The sequence below is a fragment of the Grammomys surdaster genome, unplaced genomic scaffold (genome assembly GCF_004785775.1).
Source record: "Grammomys surdaster isolate TR1022 unplaced genomic scaffold, NIH_TR_1.0 263, whole genome shotgun sequence".
Classification (NCBI taxonomy): domain Eukaryota; kingdom Metazoa; phylum Chordata; class Mammalia; order Rodentia; family Muridae; genus Grammomys; species Grammomys surdaster.
The window spans coordinates 3,532,772-3,548,490 of NW_021604704.1; positions in this window are offsets into that span (position 1 = coordinate 3,532,772).

The following is a 15,719-nucleotide window of genomic DNA, read 5'->3' on the forward strand; positions in this document are numbered from 1 at the left end:
GTCAAAACTCCCCAGCCCCAGCAGGGATCAAGCTGCGAGCTTGCTAGCCTCTGCATGCCATGGCCTCCACACTGGTCAATAGAGATCGCGCCTATGAATAGTCATCTGCTCGCTTTCCATTCTGTTTTATCAGCACGATGTGCCCATGCCCCTCGCCTGTTCTCACAGCCTGCGTGCCTGCCTGCTCACTTCCTGTCACAGGCCTGAATCCACCTGGACATACTTTCTGTCACCATGGTCTCACGTCACCGCTGTCAGCTCTCTGATTTCTTTCCATTCTGGTTCACCCCAACTCTAAGCCAAGTATTTCTCTGCTAATACAACCTGTCAAAGTCACGTAACAATTAAGGTTTTTGGTTCTATCCTGCCTTGGTAAATGATTTTTTGCTACTGCCGTTAAATTATAGTGTGCTCTATTGTCTAACTCAGATTATTTTTATTTATTTATTTACTTTGTTTGTTTTGTTTTTCGAGACAGGGTTTCTCTGTGTAGCCCGGGCTGTCCTGGAACTCACACAGACTGGCCTCGAACTCAGAAATCCTCCTGCCTCTGCCTCCCAAGTGCTGGGATTAAAGGCATGTGCCACCACTGCCTGGCTCAGATTATGTTTAATAGATACTGCTCTCAATCTTGTCAGAAGTCTGCTAATTATTAATATTTAAGCTTATGACAGAATCTCCCAAATCCTAACAGTTTACCAAGGTCTCAGAAGATAATGGACACATCTACAAGAGGCTTCCTTCCTGAGTGTGGTATGATAACCACTGAGAAACACAGTGGACAAAACTGGATATCCTGAGAGTCAAATAACTTATATTGTCTAAATCAAGGTAAGTCATTTCTCATGTCTGTGAAAAAAGACAGACATTCCACAGAGAAAAAAGGCTCTTTGTCTTCTGTACTTGAAAGCCAGACCGACTCTGCTCAAGTTGCCATAGAGACCACAGGGAACTGGGAACTGTTTGGACTATAGATGAATTCTGTCATTTTTAATTAATAGATGATTCCTAGATTATAATTTATTCTTCCCCAGATTTCTGACTACATTGACAGCTAAGGTAACTGTAGCTTGACAGCTAGAAAACAGACCTAGCTCCTTACCCTAAGGTAATCCACCACTATATTAGCTCATTAATAACTTTGTTAACTACCTAAGACTGCCAGATTTCTTACAGACTTCACAATAAAGGATACACAAGTTCAGATGTAAGCTTTCACAGATGTAACCTTCAGTTACTTTGTTACCTAAACTCAGTTTCTGTCAACTAAATGCTTCATATTTCCTCTTCTTGCTACGCCATTGTCCTAACACTAACCAATAGAGTTCTTATAAATTCGCCTAACCCTAATGAAACATTCCACTGTACTGTCGAATAACAAATTCAAATTTTAAGAATTTTGATTATCTTTTAACTAAATGTAAAATTGTTTCTCATTATGTATGTTCAGTCTCCTAGACAGAGGGAAAAAGCCTTTCTTGTTCCATGAAAGGATAAAAATCCTCTATAAGCTCATCTTAAAGACTGTTCATGTTGTTAACTCATGTTGTTATCTCTTTTGTAAACTTATAAGCTACAGGAAACCCACTCAGATCTACCTCTCATGAACCAATAGACTCCATCCAGATAAGGACATCTGCCAATCAATAGCCTAAAGTTCCCACTTGCTACCTATTTCAGAGGGTGGGATTCCTATCCTGTGCCTTGAAATTGGGACTCACCCCTAACCATCAAGACCTAAGGGTTTCAAATGTACACCTAAGAAAAAATTTCTTTCTTTCAAACGTACTTAAATTTATTCTCTACCTATAAAATGTGTGTGTGTGTGTGTGTGTGTGTGTGTGTGTGTGTGTGTCAAGTCCAGGTGTTTACTATATCCAGGACAGCTCAAGAGAAGCAACCCCCAGATGCTCCAGTCTTTTCTCTCAAACATAGCTGCTTCTACTGGACCTGCTCCTTCTGATCTGTCCACAGATGGTTCCACAGACCCTGAACACCAGGGAAACAGCCAACTCTAAGACTGAACCAACATTCCTAGACCCATTTTCCTAGGTTTCCTAGAGACTCATCACCCCCACATCAGCAGGAAGTAGTCAGAGATCATGATGACTCTATTCTTGCTCCACCATCACCTCTCTCTAGTTTTTCCGTTTTTAATTACACCAAAACAGGGGAATGTTAGCATTTTGTCTAGGCTCTGTTCCACAGTTACCTGGCAACAGCCTGGTGTGCCTGACTCACTATAAAAGGGGCTGCTTGCCCCTTCCCCCCCCCTCTCTCTCGCTCTTGCCTTTCTCTCTCTCTCTCTCTCTCTCTCTCTCTCTCTCTCTCTCTCTCTCTCTCTCTCTCTCTCTCTCTCTCTCTGTCTCTTCTCTCCCCATTCCCCTCCCTCCTCTCTCTCCACATGCTCATGGCCGGTGCTCTGAATAAACTCTATTCTATACTATACCATTGTGTGGTTCCTCAGGGGGAAGGAATGTGTCAGCATGGGCCCGCAGAGGCACCCCCTTCCCCACACCTGACCACATCCACCAAACATATTCCTTCTCTCATCTTTTTATAGAACACAACACCTACAATCTCAGCACTCCTAAGTCAGAGTCAGGAAGATGGGGAGTTCAAGGCTAGTCTTGGCTACACAGCAAGTTCAAGGCCGGACTCTGTCTCAGAACATATGGGAAGAGGTATGTGTGTTCTCTGTAAACACTAAGCCATTTTATACAAAGGAGTGAGCATCTGATGGATTCTGGCATCTGCAGGGGTACTTACACTGATCCCCTGCAGTTTCAGAGTGCCACCACTTTATTGAAAGTGCCACTCTTTGTGCTCTTACAGCTGCTGGAAGGTGTAATAGAGACAGCACCAGGCTTAAGTGCCTGCCTGCAGTGCAATGCTGATGCCCTCTAGAGAAATAAGGCCATGAGTGTTGGCAGGAGTCCCTGACACAAGGCCCAGGAATGGTTTTGCCACTGCCCCACAGTGTACTACTAAATACTTCTGACTGTAGGTCGGCTCTACTGCCGAATGGAGGGGGAACGGGAGTGGGAGTAGGTGGGGGAGACTGAGCAGCCACTCCTCAGCACCCTTCATGGAGTTTCAGAACCCCTGAAGGAGAAAAGGAAGGTACAGAATCTTTCCACAGGTTAGCCCCCCCCCCCAAAAAAAAAACCAGCAGTTCCAGGAATCTCCATTCCCACTGTTCAGTCAGTAAATACTAATTTTCTTTTGTCTTTAAGGATAAACATTTGATTCCAATTTACATGCGAGGCTGAAGTCAGCCTTTCCCTTAATTGGAAGCTGTTATTCATTGTATATATTAGGTGGGAGAAAGGTTGGAAAAATAGAAATAGGAAATGTTTACCATGAAAGCGAAATGAGCCGCTAAATAAACACAGCCAGACCAGAAAAGCTACAGAACAAGGACAGGACATCCTGGAAGCAGCAAGACTATAGAAACAAAAGGGCGAGTGCGAGCAATGTTACACGCCTACAATCCTGAGGCAGACAGGAGGCTGCGAGATTCAAGGTCATTCTTGACTACACAGTGAGTTTGAAGCTGGCCTGGCTTACATAGCAAGGCCCTATTTCAAAAGCCTACACACACACCCAAACATATATTTGAGCAAGGCATGTATGCAGAGGGAGGGGATGGATATCAAAGACCACCGTTTGAATAAAGCAGAGTGCAGGACCCTACTCTTAACTGTGATGAACACATGACACCAATATCTCTGAGCACACTGAAAGGACACCACCAACGGGGAACCCAGTGTAATCTCTGGATTTGAGTGACAATATAGATCAAATGATAATAACAAAAGTCCCCCTCCCCTCCCCCCTCCCCGTCGTGGGGCTGCTGCTGTGCCTGCAGGGGGGCAGAGGGCTGATGGACATCTCTGTACCTTAGACTTCATTTTCCTGAGAACCCAAAATTATTTTAAAAAAAATAATAAGGAAGCCAGCTTTGCTTGGAGGACACGTGGTTGGCCAGTCCAAGTCATGGGGATTTGAAGCTGAACCAGAGAAGGCATCATGTCTATGACGTGTCTATGAATTACTAAGGACATGGTAGGAGGCAGTGGTTGGGCCTGCCTCTTTCTTTCCTTATGCCCCTGCCCCAGCCCTGCAGTTTCTTCCTCCTCACACACAGCATGTGTGGCTCTTCTGGGATATCATATTTGTCTTCCCTTATCCCAGTCCTAAATCCTAAGCAAGGCGACACCAGTGGCCCTAAAGGACACTGACCTGTCTTTGCCTCTACTGGCCTTGAGGGTTGAGACTGGAGCTGAGGCCAGAGACCCAGGGAAATGAACATCTCTAGGGTGTGGGGCGGTGAGGCTGCTGGGGACCTAATCTTGAAGGGATGACACAGGGTAGCTGCAGGCAAAACTTGGCCTTGTTTTCCAGGCTTGCAGCCCGCATTCTCCCATCTCTTCTTTCATAGGACCTTGGTGGTGGTGGTTGGGTGTGTGTATGTCTGTGTCTGTGTGTGTATTTGTGTATGTGTGCCACTGTACATGTGTTGAGGCCAGATGACAACTTGTCAACGTGTGGCAGTCAGTTCTCTCCTCCCACCGTGAAGGTCCTCAGGTTGTTGGGAATCCACTGAGCCTTCACCCAACACTGTGGGTCATTTGCTTTCAGTGCTCAAATGGAAGCCAGGGTCTTATACAAGCTACCCCTGCCAGACCTCCTTATTTATTTGAAGCTGAGTATCTTGTTTACTTTTTTTTTTCTTCGAGACAGGGTTTCTCTGTGTAGCCCAGGCTGTCCTGGAACTCACTCTGTAGACCAGGCTGGCCTCGAACTCAGAAATCCGCCTGTCTCTGCCTCCCAAGTGCTGGGATTAAAGGCGTGCACCACCACCGCCCAGCTCTTGTTTACTTTTTTATTGCTGGTATAATAAGACACCACAACCAAGGCAACATAAAAAACAAAGCCTTTAGTTTGGGGTTTTTGGTTCCAGAGGGTAGTACAGTCCATGACCATCATGTCAGGAAGTGTAGCAGCAGACAGGCACGGTGCTGAAGCACTAACTGAGAGCTTGCATCTGATGCACAAGTAGAGGGAGGGGGAAGAATAGGGAATGATGTATCCTTTGGAAACCTCAAACTCTACCCCCAGTGACATACCGCCAACAAGGCCACACCTCCTAATCCTTCTCAAGCAATTCGACCAACCTGGACCAAATATTCAAATCTATGACCTTATGGGGGCCATTCTCACTCAAAGCACCACACTGGCAGTGGAACTGAGGATCTGGGGCATGTTAGATAAGTGATGTCACTATTATCCGCACTCCAGTTTCTGGGGTTTTGTTGTTGTTAGTTTGATCTATTATGTTTTGTTTATTGAGACAGAGTCTCTTGTTGCCCAAGTTGGTCTTGTGTAGCTGAGGGTAACCTTGAACTTCTTTTTAAATGTGTGAGTTTGTGTGTGTGTGTGTGTTTGTATGTGTGTGTGAGTTTGTGTGTGTGTGTGTGAGTTTGTGTGTGTGTGTGAGTTTGTGTTCATGTGTTGGTAAGGGAGCTCTCCCTCATTCAGTCACCATGTCGTTTTTGTTTTTGTATTCACTTGCTTTTGCTTTTTGATTTATTTTACATGTATTGGTATTTTACCTGCCTGTGTGTTTATACTCCCTGTGCATGTAGTGCCTGACAAAGCCAGAAGAAGGCACCAGATCCACTAAAACTGGAGTTACAGACAGTTGTGAGCAGCCACGCTGGTGAAGGAAATTGAGCCAGGTCTTTTGCAAAAGCAGCCAGTGCTATTAACTGCACTGTCATCTCTGCAACTCTCTACTTCATTTTTTGAGACATTGTCTCTCACTGAACTTAGAGCCCATATTAGGTTAGTCTAGCTGGCCAGTGAGCCCCAGGGACCCTCCTATATCCACCTCCCCCAAACTACGATTACAAACAGACACCATAATCCCTAACCTTTTCTGTGGGTAATCAAACGTAAGTCCTCATGCTTTGAAACAAACAGTACAGCAACCTGAGCTGTCTCTCTAACTCTTGACCTTGAATTTCTGCTCCTCCTGCCTTCCCAAGTGATGGGATTACACATGTGGGTGGTCACAGCCATTTTTTTTTTTATGGGGTGCTGAGGATTGACTCCTGAGACAGGACTTGGCTCATGCTAGGACAGTCACAGCATCAGCCCAGTTTTGACTGGGATCCCTGCTGAGAAGTGAAGAATACCCTCCCTGGATATCTGGTTATCAGTAGGGACTCAAGAGTCCTCTCTAGTGACAGCCACACCCTGAGCTTCCTTAAGTAAAGGAACCAAACTTTTCTAAAAGAATGCAAGCCAATGGCTCAAGCTTCTGGCTGCTAGGGCAGGTCTGCGTGGGAGGAAAGGGGAGTGGGGTGAGTTTCAGAAGGTGTGAGTCGGAAGCAGCCCTTAAACAACCTACTGAGGTTTGTTTCCACCAACATTACTTTTTTTCCTTTTTTTAACAAAAATATTATGTGTACGGGAGTTTTACCTGATTGTGTACCTGTGGAGGCAAGAAAAGGATGTTAGAATCCTTGGAACTGGAGTTAGCTGTGAGGTACCATGTGAGTGCAGGGAATTGAACCCAGATCCTCTGGAAGAGCAGCCAGCGCAACTGCTGAGCCATCCCTCCAGTTCCTACATTACTTTTAAATGGATCTTAGTTTTTTAGAGTAGCTTTGGTTCCCATCAGTATTGAGCAGAAAGTACAGAGTTCTGCATATCTGGTTGCTTCTCTCATGTGCACAGCCTCCCCCGTTATTAGCAACCCCCACCAGTACATTTATTGCCACAAGGATCCCTCTATGAACTGTTCTCATAACTCCCACATCAGAACACACTTACTCTCAATTGTGTAAACTGGACTTAGATAAGCTTATATGCCTTCTGCCTTTTATATCATCCAGAAGAGCTTCACGGGAGGACAGAGGATTGCTCAGTGATGGGATGCTTGTCTATAATGGACAAAGCCCCTAGTTCAACCATCCCTAGCACCACCAGAAAGTAAAGTTCAGAATGTCTCACAATGCATGTGTGTGTTCCTGCAAGTGGAGATCCAAAGATACCCTCACGTGTCATTATTCCTCAGACACTGTCCCCTGTCCCCTTTGTTTCTGTTTTGGAGACATGTTTTCTACTAGCCTGAAACTACTCCTTAAGTTGGTCAGTTGGGGTGTTTAGGGAGCCCCAGGGCTCTGCCCAGATCCACCTTCTCAGCACTGCGATCAGTTAAGAGTACTTATAACCATACACACAACACTCTCATTTTATGTGGCTTCTGGGGGTTAGACTTGAGTCCACTTGCTTGCCTAGAGAGCACTGAGCCTTTTCTTTCTTTCTTTTTTTAAATATTATTTATTTAATGTATATGAGTACACTGTCGCTGTCTTCAGACACACCAGAAGAGGGCATCAGACCCCATTACAGATAGTTGTAAGCCACCATGTGGTTGCTGGGAATTGAACTCAGGACCTCTGGAAGAGCAGTCAGTGCTCTTAACCGCTGAGCCATCTCCAGCCCACTGAGCCTTTTCATATTGGCTTCTGTAGTGGTTTGAATGGGTTTGGCTCCCATAGACTCATTCATTTGAATATACTTGGCCCAGGGAATGGCACTGTTAGGAGGTATGGCCTCGTTGAAGGAAGTGTGTCACTGTAGGGGTGGTCTTTGAGACCCTTCTCCTAGCTTCTAGAAGACAGCTGCAGTTGGATCAAGATGCAGAACTCTTAGTGTCTTCTCCAGCACCATACCTGACTAGACACTGCCATGATAATGGAGTGAACCTCTGAACCTGTAAGCCAGCCCCAATTAAATGCTGTGCTTGTAAGAGTTGCCTTGGTCATGGTGTCTGTTCACAGCAGTAAAACCCTAAGACAGCTCCTTTTCTTTCACTTAGCCATTGCATTGTGCTGAATTTCCCAAGCACTCCCTATTTCTCTCTCAAAAGTAAGGTCTCCATATGTAACCCAGGATAGCCTCAAACTTTTGTCAATCCTCTTAGCTCTGCTTCCTGAGTTTGTGGATTACAGGCCTGTACCTGGCCCCTGCTAATTTGTGGGTTTCTTTTTGTTGTTGTTTTTAATTTTGGGGGGATAGAGTATCACTGTATTGCTGTGGATGGCCTCAAACTCCTGAATGTGCTGGATACCCACCACCTACCCACCAAGCTGTTGGGACTCACTGCTTCTTCAGCATAATACTGACATGAAGTTTTATGCCTGTAGAGACCACACAACTATTCTTTTTTTTTTTCTTCTGTTTTTTTGAGACAGGGTTTCTCTGTCCTCAAACTCACTCTGTAGATCAGGCTGCCCTTGAACTCAGAGATCCACTTGCCTCTGCCTCCCAGGTGTATGCCACTACCACTCAGCCATTCACATATGATTCTTGACCTAGACTTTTTAATGAGGAATACTCTCAATTTTGATACTCACCTGTAGTGAGTTGGTCTGATGCTGCTTGTATTCTAATGCTAATACTGGTTCCTTAAGACCTGGTTGCCAAATAATAATAATTGTTTAAATTATCAAAATGAAGATAGCTTTAATTTTGTTGGTTATAATAATATTACAAATCCTCTATAAGAGGTTGAACTAGAGCAGACCTAAATATAAAAGAGGGTGCTAAATTGAATCAGTCAAGGTGGGAGCAGGGCAGCATGTAGGCAGGCATGGTGCAGGAGGAGCTGAGAGTTCTACATCCTCACCTGAAGACAGCTAGTAGAAGACTGACTTCCAGGCAGCTAGGATGAGGGTCTTAAAGCCCACTCCCACAGTGACACACCTACTTCAACAGGGCCACACCTTCTAATAGTGCCACTCACCGGGCTAAGCATATACAAACCATCCCACCAAGGTTCCTGGCATGGTCTACTGCCCCACAATAAAGTTCTAATTTTATGGTTCTTATATTTATTTCTATTGTGTGTAAGTTGATAATATTAGAGAAAAAGACAACTTTTTCAACAGAAATGGGGATATGAAGTGGAAATTTCTGGTTTCGTTGGAGACTCAGTTGTGTCATGTGGTGTTTTTCTGGAAACTGTCTTATGAGAGGATGTTTTTGTAGAAGCAGACACATGGGAGGATGTTTTGCTGAGAACAGACACATGGTATTTTTCTGGAAGCAGCTTGGAAAAAAGGCAAGTGATGTTTTGCCAGAGGGGACACTTGAGAGAGCATGCGATGTTTAGAAAGGGTATAGATATAACCCAACAGACAGTGGATGATGGTGGATGGTATTGGTACATCTTGCTATTCTTTGCTGGCCATTGTTGTTCATGACCTCATAGAGAGAAATGCACCAAAGAACTTCTGCTTGTCAATTCCTCAGACTCGGGCCAATTGGCAGAGCCTCACAGCTTCTTTTGGATCAAACTGCTATTGAACCTCCAGCTGCTTTTATACCAGTTGTTCAAGTGCCTGCAATTTTTCTTGTGTTATGGACCACTGCTCTTGCCATACAGGTTTGATAACCATTTTAGGAGCAAGGCTGTTAGGGTAGATCCTCCTGGGGAAGGTATCGATAATGGTGATCCAGAACAACCACAAGCTGTGCCCATTGTCACAGGGATTGAGTTTCCAAATTTATTTATTTATTTATTTATTTATTTATTTATTTGGTTTTTTACAAGACAGGGTTTCTCTGTATAGTCCTGGCTATCTTGGAACTCACTCTGTAGACCAGGCTGGCCTCGAACTCGAGTTTCCAAATTTATTTATTTATTTATTTGTTTATTTATTTATTTGGTTTTTTCGAGACAGGGTTTCTCTGTGCAGCCCTGGCTGTCCTGGAACTCACTCTGTAGACCAGGCTGGCCTCGAACTCAGAAATCCACCTGTCTCTGCCTCCCAAGTGCTGGGATTAAAGGCGTGCACCACCACTGCCCGGCACCAAAATCTACTTTTAATAAGGGTACTTAAATGCTTTAACCTGCCTTCTAGCCCACTACCCACCAGAGGTGGTGGAAATGAAAGGTTATTCGGACAAAGGAGGATGCAGACCTGTTTAGAAATAGTTCTTTGGAGCAAATACAATCTGTGTTATCAGGATATCATCAGTTCAATTCACATAAATCAGCAGTGGCAGCTCTAGACACCTACAAGCAACATTCTCAAACCAGCAATGGCAGTTCAATTCAAAAGAAACTTCGAGGCTCTGCCAAATAGGTGCAAGTCTTTGGAAGCTACAAGAAGCCACCAGGACACCACCAGAAGTTCTTTGGTGGATTTCTCTATGAAGTCATGACAAACAGTGACCTGCAAGGAGTGGCAAGGTGAGCCAATACCACACAGCACCATCTACTGTCTGTTGGGTTATATCTATACTCTTCCCTAGCATCACGTGTTCTCTCAAGCATCCTCTCTAGCAAAACATCTCATGCTCTTTTTCCAGGCAGCTTCCAGAAAAACACCATGTGTCTGTTCTCAGCAAAACATCCTCCCATGTGTCTGCTTCAGCTAAAACATCCTCTCCTAAGACAGTTTCTAGAAAAACATCACATGACACAACTGAGTCTCCAAAGAAACCAGAAATTTCTACTTCACTTGCCATTAAGGAACTTCTTTTTCTTTTCCATTGTTTGTTTGTTTATTTGAGACAGGGTTATTCTATATAGCCCTGGCTGTCCTGGAACTTTCTAGACCAGGCTGGCCCAGAACTCAGAAATCTGCCTCCTTCTGCCTCCTGAATGCTAGGATTAAAGGCGTGCGCTACTGCACCTGACTAGGAAAATCTTTTTTTTCAAAGAATTTTTTTATTTTATGTCTTTGAGTAAGTACACTGTCACTCTCTTTAGACACCAGAAGAGGGCATCAGATCCAAACACAGATAGTTGTAAGCCACTATGTGGTTGCTAGGAATTGAACTCAGGACCTCTGGAAGAGTAGACAGTGCTCTTAACCACTGAGCCATCTCTCCAGCCTGACTGAGAAAATCTTTTTTTTTCTTTCTTTTTTATTGAATATTTTCTTTATTTACATTTCAAATGTTATTCCCTTTCCAAGTCTCCCCTCTGGGAACCCCCATTCCATCCCCCTCCCCTTGCCTCTCCACCAGGGGGGGGGCCACCCACCCCCCCCCCCCCCCCCCCCCCCCCCCCCACACTGGGGCATGGAACCCCCTCAGGCCCAAGGGCCTCTCCTCCCACTTATGTCCAACAAGGCCATCTTCTGCTACATATGCAGCTGGAACCATGGGTCCCTCCATGTGTACTCTTTGGTTGGTGGTCCTGTCCCCAGGAGCTCCGGGGAGCCTAGCAGGTTGACATGACTAGGAGAATCTTAATCCCAATAAATATTTAATAATTTTCATCTTCTACCTACATTAGACAACCAAGCCTGACAACCTGAATTTGATCCCCAGAATCCACATTGATTTCTTTACTTTTGATTATTTACATTTATTATCATTATGATGATGGTTATGAGTAATATGTACATGATTTGGAGAAGGGAGAACTGGTGGCAGCCTACATAAAAGGGCATGGAAAAAGGAAGCTTTCTGGTTTTACCTACTTGCCCTTACTCTTGAGGACAAATTCATCTATCCTGCTGTGAAGACATTCCTTCCCTGGCACTAGAACCTACTTCTTCAATATTCTGGCATATACTGAAGACCAGCTGAGATGTACAGTTGACTACTGGATTCTTTTTTTTTTTTTTTTTGGTTTTTTCGAGACAGGGTTTCTCTGTGTGTAGCCCTGGCTGTCCTGGAACTCACTCTGTAGACCAGGCTAGCCTCGAACTCTCGAACTCAGAGATCCGCCTGCCTCTGCCTCCCAAGTGCTGGGATTAAAGGCGTGCGCCACCACCGCCCGGCTTGACTACTGGATTCTTAACCTTTCCATCAGGAGATAGCCGTTGTTGGACTAGCCAGACCGCAATCTAGAAGCTACTCTAAGAAATCCTCTTTTATTTATAAGTATAGCATCATTCTGTTGGTTCTGTTCCTATAGAGAAACCTGACCAATATAGCAGAGTGATTTTTTTTTTTTTGAAACAGATAGGGCCTCCTGTAGTCCAGGCTAACCTCCAACTCACTGTGTAGTCTATGTTGTCCTAGAATTTTCCACCCTTCTCCTGTTTCAGCCTGCCATTGTCCTCATTGCAAAAACAATGTCCTCAGGCATAGTTGGTTGCCCCCACTCACTCCCCCCCCCCACCGCGGTGCTGAGGTGATACCCGAGGTGATACCCAATGTGATACGCCACCCTCTCTGTGAGTAAATCTGATGGCTAGCCTTTCTGGTATGGCCTGAGGCCTACAAGAAATTAATTCCCTCTTACTGGACCCCATCTCCAAAGGATTTTTTTGTTTTGTTTATAATTTATTTTTATTTTATGTGCTTTGGTGTTTTACCTGCATGTATGCCTGTGTGAGGCTGTTCGAACCCCTGGACCTGAAGTTACAGGCAGGTGTGAGCTACCATGTGGGTGCTGGGAATTGAATCTAGGTCCTCTGGAAGAGCAGCCAGTGTTCTTAACTGCTGAGCCATTTCTCTAAGCCCTTTAAATAACTTTTAATATTTTATTTATTTTTATTTTATGTACCAGGATAGTATAGAATAGAGTTTATTCAGGGCATGGATAGGGGAGTTAAGAGGGTAGTAGAGACAGAGAAAGGGGGAGAGTAGAGAAGTAGAGGCCATCCATGAACACGTGGAGAGAGGGGGAAGGGGATGGGGAAGGGAGGGGGGAAGGGACGAGCCCAAGAGGGCAAGAAAGAAACAAGAGAGCTAGAGATCAAGAGATCAAGAGATAGAGGAGGGGGCAAGCAGCCACTTTTATAGTGGGCCAGAGCATATCTGGCTGTTGCCAGGTAACTGTGGGGTGGAGTTTAGACAGAATGCCAACAGTGGTGGTACAATCATTTAATCCCAGCACTCAGAAGGTAGAGGAAGTCAAATCTCTGGGTTCAAGGCTAGCCTGGTCTGTGTACTTAGTGCATTGCAGGCCAGAACAGGGCTACATAGTGAGACCCTGTCTCAAAAAAATTTATTTTTATTTATGCTTTATATGTATGTCTCAGTGAACAAGGAGGTCCCTGTAAACAGTACAAGAGGCCATCTGAACCCCTGGAAATGGAGCTACAGGTAGGAAGTTATGAGGTGCTTGATGTGGGTTCTGGGAACTGAACTCAGGACCACTGGAAGAGCAGGAAGCCTTCTTAAACAGTGAGCCACCTCTCCAACCCCAATTCAGTGAGAGACAATCAATGATTGATATTGGCAGCAAGGATTCTGGAGAGGCCTGAGAATCCTTGGAGGTGTCACCTTTTCAGTATTCTGATGACAGTGTTAAGAGCTAGCTGATTCTATTTTTTTTTCTTCTTCCTTTTCCTAGTTAAACGTAATGTTAGATGTTGGTTTATTTCTATATTGTTTCCTATGGTGTTTTTTTTCTAATTATGTCCCAAGCTAAAGTCAACTTGGTGGTTTGACTTGTTCTTCCTCTATAGTCTTGTGATTTACAGATTGTACTGTTTCATGGTATGTTCCAAGGATTGGCTGACCATAAACCTCTATAGGCAAGTGTCAGCAGATGGGAAGAAGAATTGTTGAAGTTGAATGAGCCCAAACCCCAGGAATCTCAGAGATTTGACAACAGCAGGAGTGGAGCCACTCCCTACCTGTCTCTATCCCTGCTCTAAAACATAACCATAACATCCCACTGAGAGGACCACGGGCAGTCAGTCACATAATGTACCACCTAGAGTGTCCTTCTTCCTGAAAATAGACCATCACCAACCTCTCAAAGTCAGCCAACAGAAAACACCCTCTAAATTCCATCCCACTCCCCAAGGTTCATATACTCCCTGTCCACACAGATTTATGTCACTGAGGGTTGTCTGAGAATGGCTTTCTTTACTGAGCTGTAACACTTGGGGAAGATTCTCTCTCTCAAAGCATTTGGCCTTGACTCTTGGACCGTCCTGGCTGGCCAGGCTCTCGCTGCCTGCAGAGGCTCACACCACTGCAGCTGATGAGAGACCCAGGACCCTTGCTACCTGTTCTGCACAAACTGACCAAAACCTCTTCATTCCTCTTTTAAGAAGAGCTGTAACACTCCTGGCGTTCCTGCCCCGACCAGAGTCCTGTGGAACTTATCCTTCCCAGGTTTCTGCTTCATCCTCTTCAGTCTGGCATATAGAGGAAAGTGGACAGACTGCAGACAACATAATCCCACAACATGTACTTTTCTCGTGATCATAAAAATAAATAATTCCACTTTTGTAATCACTTGCTATGTACCTCAGACTTGAGCTCGACTGTAAAAAGGCTCCCCTGCTTTTAGTCTTGGCTGCTTCTGACTCCTACTTCAGAGGAGACTGAAAGTTTGGCCCAGTTTACCTTGCAACATTTTGGTGGTTGTTCCTGGGTTTTGACACCACGACAGTTAGAATCCAGTCCAACGGATGCAAATGAGTTAGAGAGTTCTGGGCTGAGAACTGCTGATGGGTTTTTGTTTGTGTGTTTAAAGAAAGGTCAAATCAAGCTGTTGGCCCTATGATGCAGGCCAACAGCTCCAGGCATCTTCAGATGACCACCTTACCCTGTGGGAGTCACCATTCATCAAGGCCTCAGGCAGGCTGCTGGTCCACTCTGCTTACAAGTGGATCAGGGGCCAAGATGGAGACTAAATGTGGACACTCTTGTGCAGAGCTGGTTTTCTCATCTTCTGGTATTTAGTACTAGCTGACTTTTCCTATAAAGATAACACTATTTTGGTACAAGAAACCTAGTTTTCTCCATCTGTGTATACCCTTGTAGCTCATGTTTCTTCTTCTAGGACAACCCAACTAAAAAGAGCCACCATACACTAAAGCCTCCCCACTGTCATGGACGGTCTCATGCTTTCAAAGGGTCAAGGGTTCTTCAGGTTTGGTTTTGTTTTGTTTTGTTAGTTGGAACTAGGAATTTATTTTTTTAAAATCAAATCATAATTTTTTACTTATTCACACAGGGGTTATAAGGTTCTTCAGGTTTTATTTGCTTAACTTTGAGCAACATATTGGAGGACAGACACCAAGTGCCAGGCTTGGAGAACCCTTTATTAATGAATGAAGATAAAGCCCTGCACAGTGGTGCACGCCTTTAATCCCAGCACTTGGGAGGCAGAGGCAGTTAGATCTCTGAATTTGAGGGCAGCTTGGTCTACAGAGCAAGTTCCAGGACAGCCAGGACTATACAGAGAAACCCTGTCTCGAAAAACAAACAAACAAACAAACAAACAAACAAAGCTGAAAAGGCTGCAGACGTAGCAGCACTGTTGGCAGAGTGCTTGATTCCACCCCTAGCACCACAGAAATCTGTCTGCTGTGCTACTGTTCGACTTCAAATGCTTCTCTACTGCTTGTTCCAGGAAACAGCAACTATGCCTTTGTTCCAAAAATTTATGACCATGTTGCAACCCTATTTTTGTTTCAAAAGGTTACCACTATCACCTTGCAACCATGTCTTTGTTTCAAAAGACCAACTTATTACACTTATGCTCTGCTTCTGTAATCCTGTCTATTTGCCTGTCAAATCCCCCACATTTGGAAACCCCCTACCCCTAAGCTTGCCTCCTTCATATCCAAAGCTACCTTCTTTGAACCCTACCTTAGAGGAGGAAACCCATGTACATGAATTTTTTTTTTAAAAGAGCTTGCAGTGGACTATGGTGGCCCTTACCTTTAATATTAGCACCTGGGAGGCAGAAGCAGATAGTTCTCTGAGTTCAA